At 36.9% G+C, this 7,998-nt stretch overlaps 1 long non-coding RNA gene across 1 annotated transcript in view; it reads left to right on the forward strand.

Annotated features, from left to right (window-relative positions):
• The first annotated feature begins 267 nt into the window (after positions 1-267).
• The window catches only part of LOC118167135, a 12,504-nt gene continuing 4,773 nt past the window's right edge, over positions 268-7,998 (forward strand). The window contains exons 1-2 of the long non-coding RNA XR_004750961.1: positions 268-425; positions 1,905-2,006. This is a non-coding gene — a long non-coding RNA (uncharacterized LOC118167135). The remainder of the gene's footprint in view (positions 426-1,904; positions 2,007-7,998) is intronic.

Consider the following 7,998-nt stretch of genomic DNA (forward strand, 5'->3'; position numbering starts at 1 on the left):
ATCTGGACTCCTAAAATCTTCTTTTCCCTTGCCTCTTTTTGCCCTCTGCTTGGCCCTGACTTTCATGATGTGACCACTTTTGACTTTAACTCTCCTTCCTGAAACACTGCTTAAAGAAAATGGTTCTAGGAAATGCTGTGATTTTGGCATAAGTAGACACAGCCTTGTTCTTTCAAGATGGCAAACTGAGCTTGCTCATGTCTTGATACTTAGCTGCTTGTAAACAAGTAATTACCTGAATGCAAGGAAAACATTCTCCTTGGTAGTTTGGCACTGAACCATCATGCCTTTATTTTTTTACACCAATTCTTTATACTTGTCTAACACTTTTATTTCATTTAAACACAAAATTAACACCATCCTTCCAAAATACAGAAGAATAACATGTGGGAGGCTTTGGTAGCTGTTGATAACAGTCTGTGAAGGTAAGCATATGTTCTGTGATAAGAGTGCAATTGGGCTGCCTGGTTGCTTAAGTAAGTTTTGAGGGATTACCATACAATATTTAAACAAGACTGAGGAACTATCATGGTAGAGTGAATCCAATGTCCTGTATCCTGTTTGCAATAGCAGCTAGTACATGATGTGTCAGAGAAAGGTATAATCTAATAAGAATCTATTATGCCTGCTAAACTGGAACATAATGTTCCCTCCAAATTATTTGCTTGATTTATAATAGCAGTAAGACTTACTGAAGAATGGAGAGAGATCTCAAAAAGTATGTAGATACCGAGGAGAAGATTTAGGATTAACTAAAACACAAGTCTTCAGCTGACAGATGCAGCTTGTTCTCTTTTTTAAAAAAGCTAATCAGAAACTGTTTAGAAAACTAGAAATTGCACTTTCATCACATGTCCTGCTTTTCTAGCAATGTTCAGAGCTGTGTTGCTGTAATATCCAACATCTGTAGCAAATTGAATCCTTAAGATTTATTACTGCTTTCTAAGTTTTAACGTGTGGAGTGTTTCTATTCCTTGAAAAGTTATTTTGGTGGTATCATATCACACAGCCGTGTGATCATAGGGAGTATTAAATTAAATAGAATGCATTTGTTAACTTCTCCAACAGAGATTTTAAAGCTTTGGATGGAGCAGATAACATAATGTTCTCTTTTCATATATGGAAATAACATTTAAAATTCCTATTTTACATTCATTGCTAGAGATATACAGTGACTGCTGATCCATCAAATGGAGCTTCAGAGAAATTGTCAGATGTTTGGAACAGTCCAGATTCTTCGTTCAACACTCTACTAGAGTTAGTCAAATAAGGCAGATTTGATAAACACTTATGTCGCATTTCCATGTTACACAAGGTAGTAATAAAAATGCAAATAGTATGACAGGATCTCTGAAATCTGTAAATAAGGTTGAACTTTGTGTAAAGTCAGACATTTCATTGTTTTGGAGACCAGGTTCTTCATGGTGGAGGGTGACAACAAGATGTTTGTAGTAAGTATTAAAAGGGAAGTTGATTTCTTTATTTCTTTTCTGTGGAATTAGACTGCAGTGTTCTGTAGCTTGGACTTGGTACTTCAAAAGACTAGCTATTGAAATAGGAAGGTCAGAATGGTCAGTGAAAACTAATTTTTGTTACCCGTAAAACTGCTCTGGTGCATATGTGATAGAATCTTCTGCTGCAGCATCTCTCCTAGCAAAATTCTTATATCTATCTTCTGCAAGCATTTTTAAAACATTAAAAAAGAAAATGCAGATAAATCGTTTGTTGACAACATTAATAAGTACAAAAATGGTGAAACTGAGCACTAGGAAGACAACAGTAAAATCAATCTAAAATGACATTTGGAGCATAGTTTACTTGCATACTTACTACTTTCTTACTGCAGAAATTTATCTGCCTCAGAACAAGGTGAAATACAGATTTATTTATTTATTTTTATTCAGATCTCTTCTTTCTTCTGCTTATTCACCACTTACATTGGCACAATACTGAGTTGTTTGAGAAGCTATTTGTCAGATGTCATGAAGAAGAACGCAATGTGACAGGTAGGTATCACCCATAAGATCTACTGTTTTGTAGTTCAGCCTTGCCTGAGACTGGCTCTGCCTCATGGTGTGCAGTCCCCTGCTCCTTTCCTACACTGAGTCACTGTTTCTTTAATCACAAATCTACCCTGAAATGTTCAGCTGGACCTGGTTGCCTTGGCCTGGAGCCATGCACTCTGTTCCTGACTGAGGGAGTCCAGTGCAGAGGTGGTTGGTGCTGGTGTGGCAGGACCTCCTTGTGCTTGGTGTTGTGTCTCACCTGCTGGTCAGGGAGTAAGCATGGCTGCAACAGACAAAATTGCTGTCATGTCCTCCCCCTCCTCATTGTGAGACAGCTATTGGAGGGAAGCTAATGAAGGCCGAAAAATGGGAGATGTTCCTACTGGCTTTCAAGAGTTAGGGCATACATGTCATTTATGCCTAGTAGGAAATTTGCCCTTAAACTGTTAATTGCAATCAGGTCTGAAAGTCTGCCTAGTTCGTGCATTACTGTGCAGCCAAGCAAACCTACCAAATAACCGGGCCAGGGTACTCAAACTGCCTTTGTAGAAACATTATCAACAGAATGATGCCAATGACAGCATTTGCCCATTATTTTGTCTTGCTAGCTTAAAGGTTTCATTTCTGCTCAGAATTTTTCCTCTTGTGATGTCTCATGCTTCTGATGATCCTATCCTAGCATATAATGAGACCAGCAGCCTTCTGAGAATAAATACTGACAAACTAACAGCAACAATAGTTATAGCTTTAACTAACCATACACTCGAATTATTAAGTTTCCAAACTTTGCAATTTATCAAAAGATTAATTAAGGCATCACACAGGGCTGTATGCAGAAAGTGTAGAAGATAATTATCAGGGATGCCATACTGAAATGTAGCCCTCCATTCTCAGCTTGAAAAAAATGCTGAGATATTCATGAATGTGCATGTACATGTATTCCTATGTGTGATTACTCTATATTTACCTTGTTCACAACTTGAAAGGAATGTGTGCAGTGAAACAAAAATATAATTCTTTAGTTTCAAATAATTCTAACAGATGACAGTGATTCTTTAAAAATAATAATAATCAAATCTTGTAAGCACTGAAGACATTGAGGGCACTATATCTATTGTCCCAAGCCAGACCAGAACACTTTACTGTACAGATTTTATCTGTTTAGTTCACATAAATAAGAACATTAATGAGACTAGAATGAGGAGCAACAGTTATCAGAAGGAAGTTATTCAGAATATCTACTAGATTATTCATAATATATATCTAATGTAATGTATGCACCACAAGAGGTTGCATTTTTTTTTTTTTTTTTTTTTTTTTTAATGGAAAGAGTAGGTTAAAGATGATTTACACCAGATATTCTCAGTTTGGTTGGACCTGACAAAGTTTATGCTTGAAGCAATAGACAAATTGCTTTAGCAGTCATAACTGCTAGTGGTGATCCTAGAGTCTAGGAAGCTGTTTTTTAAACTCTCCCAAATACTGAGCTTATCTTGAAGAAGACAATTAAAAAAAAAAAAAAAAAAAAAAAGAGCAGCCAAAGAATTATACAGCTGTCATTTTAACAGATCCTGGAAAAATGCCAGAATATACTCAAAAGATCAATTTGTAGGCATCCAGAAAATGATCAAGAGATGAGTAACAACTAGCATGAATGTACTCTTATCAAGTCATGTCAAGTTGATCTAATTTTCTTCCCTGAGAGTATGAATAGAGGAGAGCAGTAGGAGTCAAATAGTTTGACTTTTACAGATTTTTATGCTCCCTCACCATGTCTAACAACTATAAAAATATGAGGTAGGTGAGGCTATTAAGAAATGCAGAACTGGGAAGAAAAAATTGGTCTAGAGCAGAAAAGCAGTGCTTCAAAGTCAAACCAGAAGGCTATATCAAACAGTATTCTTCAAGAATCTTCTTCTTGCTAGAATCTATATTCATTCAAAAAAATATGATCAAATACATTCAGTATTTTCATCAGTGAATTGGATGAGGGAATAATGTTTTGCCTATGCAGATTGTATTAATTCAAAAGGCTGTAAACACACTGGAGGACAACATCATGGTCTCAAACGCTTGAGGAATGATCTAAAAATTCACTTGAGATGAATGCCAGGATCAGAGGGACAGAGGGACAAGACTGCCTGGATTGCAGGCAAGGATTTAAGCATTGCAGAGGATTGCAAACTAATTGACTCAACAGTGCCATGCGGTTGGAGAGGGACACACCAGAGAGTATCTGAAACAGAGTCTTTAAATAAGAGACTATTTGTTCCTCAGCACTGCATTCTGCAGGTCAGGATGGATACAAGTCAAATGTCAGAGTATGAAGTGGTGAGCCCAGTCAGGGATCAGAACACCTCCTACAAGGACAGACTGGGACAAAACAGTAACTTTAAATTTAATGATGAGAAAACTGAGGAGACCTAAGTCTTCAATTACACTGAAGGTTGCAATGAAGAGAATTAAATTCCTCTCCCTGTGCTGCAGGTAGGGCAAGTAGTAATGGACTTAAATGACAGCAAGCAGACTTAGGCAAGTCATTAGCAAAAATTAAGGAAAGGTGGTTTAGCACTGTGATTGGTTGGGCACTAAAGAGATTATGGCATCCTGGGGGGGGGGGGGGGGGGGGGCAGAGCTGGTTTAAAAGCAGGTTCTAGAAATATTAGGAATGACTGTTCTCCCTCTGGGCCAGGAGATAGACTGGCTGTTACCATGATGTCCATTTCTGCTCTTACAGTTTCTGTTCCTATGAGGCTTTTTCTGTGGTAAAATGGTGTAAGAATGTTATCTAGTGATGTGGGTAACTGGGGTACTTGTTCTACTAATTTGTTCCCTAGTATGGTGATAAAAGCAAAATAAACCAGAAGCAAATTGAAAAAGCTGGACCTAAATGCAGGTGAAAAGTTTCTGGAGCCAATAACCAAAAGGAAGGCAATGCTGGGGGTACACATCAGTTCAGCACCTTGTTGCAGGCAAAGGCTGCTTGAAGGCTTAAACAGCTATGCATGAATCACTTTGAATATTTAAGCAACATTTATTTTTTCCAAAATATGCACATATTGTATCAAGATCAAATACTTTGCTTAAGGTGATCTGTGTTGCTCAGTCCTCACTAATTCTAAATCTGTATGCTCTAGTTCTGTAGAAAAAGTAGGTCATTCTGCAAAACTGAAGAAATCCCTTTAGATTACTAAATACCTTCTCAGCCACAGGTGCCAGTTTTCCTGCACCCTTCCCGTTTGGCCGATGTTCATTGCAGTGAAATAATGAATTCCTTTTTTAGTAATAAATAGACAGTTGTTCAAAAACATTGCAAAGTGCTATTTTGGAGAGAGATGGTCAAGTAGATGGTGACTTGCTAACATTGCCATTGCAGTTATGATTGCCTTTATTTGGGGGTGCCTTATGATCAACTTTAATGTGAACTGAAAAACTTTCTAAGATATGCAGTGAAGACCTGCTTCAGACAGCCCAGATCTGCAGGAAGATTTCTGATGAGTGAAAGGTGACTCCAGTGATATAGATAAGCAGTCATACATTCCAGTGGCATGACAAATACTCACTTGGTAACTGACCAATATAGAATATTGTTAATAAAGTGAATAAGTAGAACATTAGGAATATTATTTCTAAATTAAATTAATAAATTCCACAAACTGCTAAAATTTCACTTTTCCTTAACATAAGATGAAGAAGATAAAGAAATGTATCTTTGCTTACATTTATGTGAATACACCTTACTTTGAAGTCTTTTGGTTGTATATAGTTGTTCAGTGTACTCTTGATGTTTTACCTATCCACACAAAAAATCATTTAATGTGAATTTGGATTAAGTAAAAACCGTAACTGTAAAGACCAAGGCAAAGTGACATGTAAGAAAGCAAAGCAATCATCTTAGCATGAGCTTTTCATACATGAATGAATACAACAAAATTGCCATCAGTCCTTTTTCCAGTAATCTGAAGTGCATTTGATCTCATGTAATCTCAGAGTAACAACTAGTTTAAAGGGCATACACAGTAAAGTATGTGCAGCTACTTTAATCTTTAGAGTTGTTGCTGACTTTCTGTGTATTAACATGTTTATGTGGGCACTCACAAAGGTCTGCCTGATCCTGCTACTTGAATGTGATCTCTTCCTAGTGCATGAATTGTGCTTTGATAATTAACGGAAGAATTTTTTTACTTCCCAATACAGGTATATCTATATAGGCTAACGAGTTTTCTGATGCCCCCTCTCTCTATTGCCAGTATTAGTAAAATACATAGTTGCAACCACTACTGCTGCTGCTGCAGCTTTTGGAAGGGGAAGCATCCTAGCTGTTGTGCTATTTCTCCCGTCCTCTTCTACCATGTTTTACAAGAGCAAGGAGCAGTTTCAAAAGCATATATATATATATATTTTTTTTCTCTTTGGGGAATGTGACAATTAATGCTACAAGTGTGAACATAAGTAGGTGGAAAAAGGGCATGAATGTAAAGTGAGGCAGAGTGGAAGGTACCTGAAATTTATGTAAGACAGTGATTGAACCCTCTTGAATGTTAGAAAACATTTTGATCAAAATATAGTTACCTTAGAGAAATCACATATAAATGTTTTCATATTTTCTTGAAAAACAGGCTAAAGGCTGAGAAGTCCATGTACCTTATTCTCCATGGTGATACATTCTAGAAATACTTCTAGCATTCATTAGATTTTAATTTAATGTTCAATAAATGTTTTCTGCTTGTCTCTTGGTATTGAAGATAATGATTCTAAATCTGTATTTTTTTTTCCTTTATATGGTTCTAAACCTTAATATTTTTATTAAGATGGAAAAAATCCAAACACTTTATTTCAGATAAATCTACTCACATATACTGATAATTGTCCTGTCAGTGTTGACAGTTAATGAGATTGTTATTAGATGAGCAAGTGTAGGCTGCACTGTTACGGTGAAAAAGCTTGTAGCTGGAAACAACAGTTATTTGGCCTTTTTTACTCCCACAGGTACTGGACATCTTTCCTAGTATATTGCAAGCAACAAAGTAGCATAATGCATATTTCAGGGGAAATTAATATGGAATGGGTCCAAGTTTGCACCTGAATGATCTGTGAATTATATTTAGGTTGGATGGGTGGACTACAGCACTTCATTACCAGAAAGCTACTTTTTAAATCTGGAGGCAAAAATAGAGCAAATTAAACTGGGTTAGGAATGTGGCACACCTGAACAGAATATAGAACTTCAGGTCTGGAGTCAGAGCACCCTGCTTTGTGGCAACTGCGTGCAAACCAGACAAGTTGGAAATGAAGCAGAGTGAAATGGTCTGGAAGGATTTTGGGTCACCCACAGGGCAGTGGGGCAGCCTGAGAGAAGCAACTGGTCACAGTGTAGTGAGGTAAATATATTTATTTATTTGTTTGTTTGTTTTCAAATTCAGTTTTCTTTTTATTGGCAGCTGCTTGGTTTGTGCAACCATTTGTCCCAGAGCAATTACAGGCAAGTTTTTGGCTTGAGGACCCCTCTTCAGCCTTGGTTTTAGGGAGTAAGGCTGCCCAAAAGAGAGCTGGTGAAGAGTCATTGAGCTTTAACTTCACTTATGCAGTAATTTGCAGGAGTTCCAGTAGTTCAGCACCCAGGACTAGGGTGAGATCCAATTACTGTGAGTACAGTTTACTTGCAATCATGATTAAGCTGTAATGACTGAAGCTTTATCATAATGATTGCATATCTGTACAACCTCATCATTTTCTGCATGAGGAATCTAACTGTACAGAAACTGGTGTCAAGTGCACTAGGTAAACAAGCTGAAAAAATAAACACTTTTCTCTAATCAGTTATCCTTTCAGTCATCTTGGATTTCATTTGTAACAATAACAGATAAAACATTTACAGATGGTCTTATATCATGCCTTAAATAATGCAAAACCTGTGTCAAGCAGGTCAAATTTGTTTATCATCATATTTGTAATACTTGAAATGGTATGCATTTCATACCCATTATGAGGT

This window comes from Oxyura jamaicensis, chromosome 4 (assembly GCF_011077185.1).
Source record: "Oxyura jamaicensis isolate SHBP4307 breed ruddy duck chromosome 4, BPBGC_Ojam_1.0, whole genome shotgun sequence".
NCBI lineage: Eukaryota > Metazoa > Chordata > Aves > Anseriformes > Anatidae > Oxyura > Oxyura jamaicensis.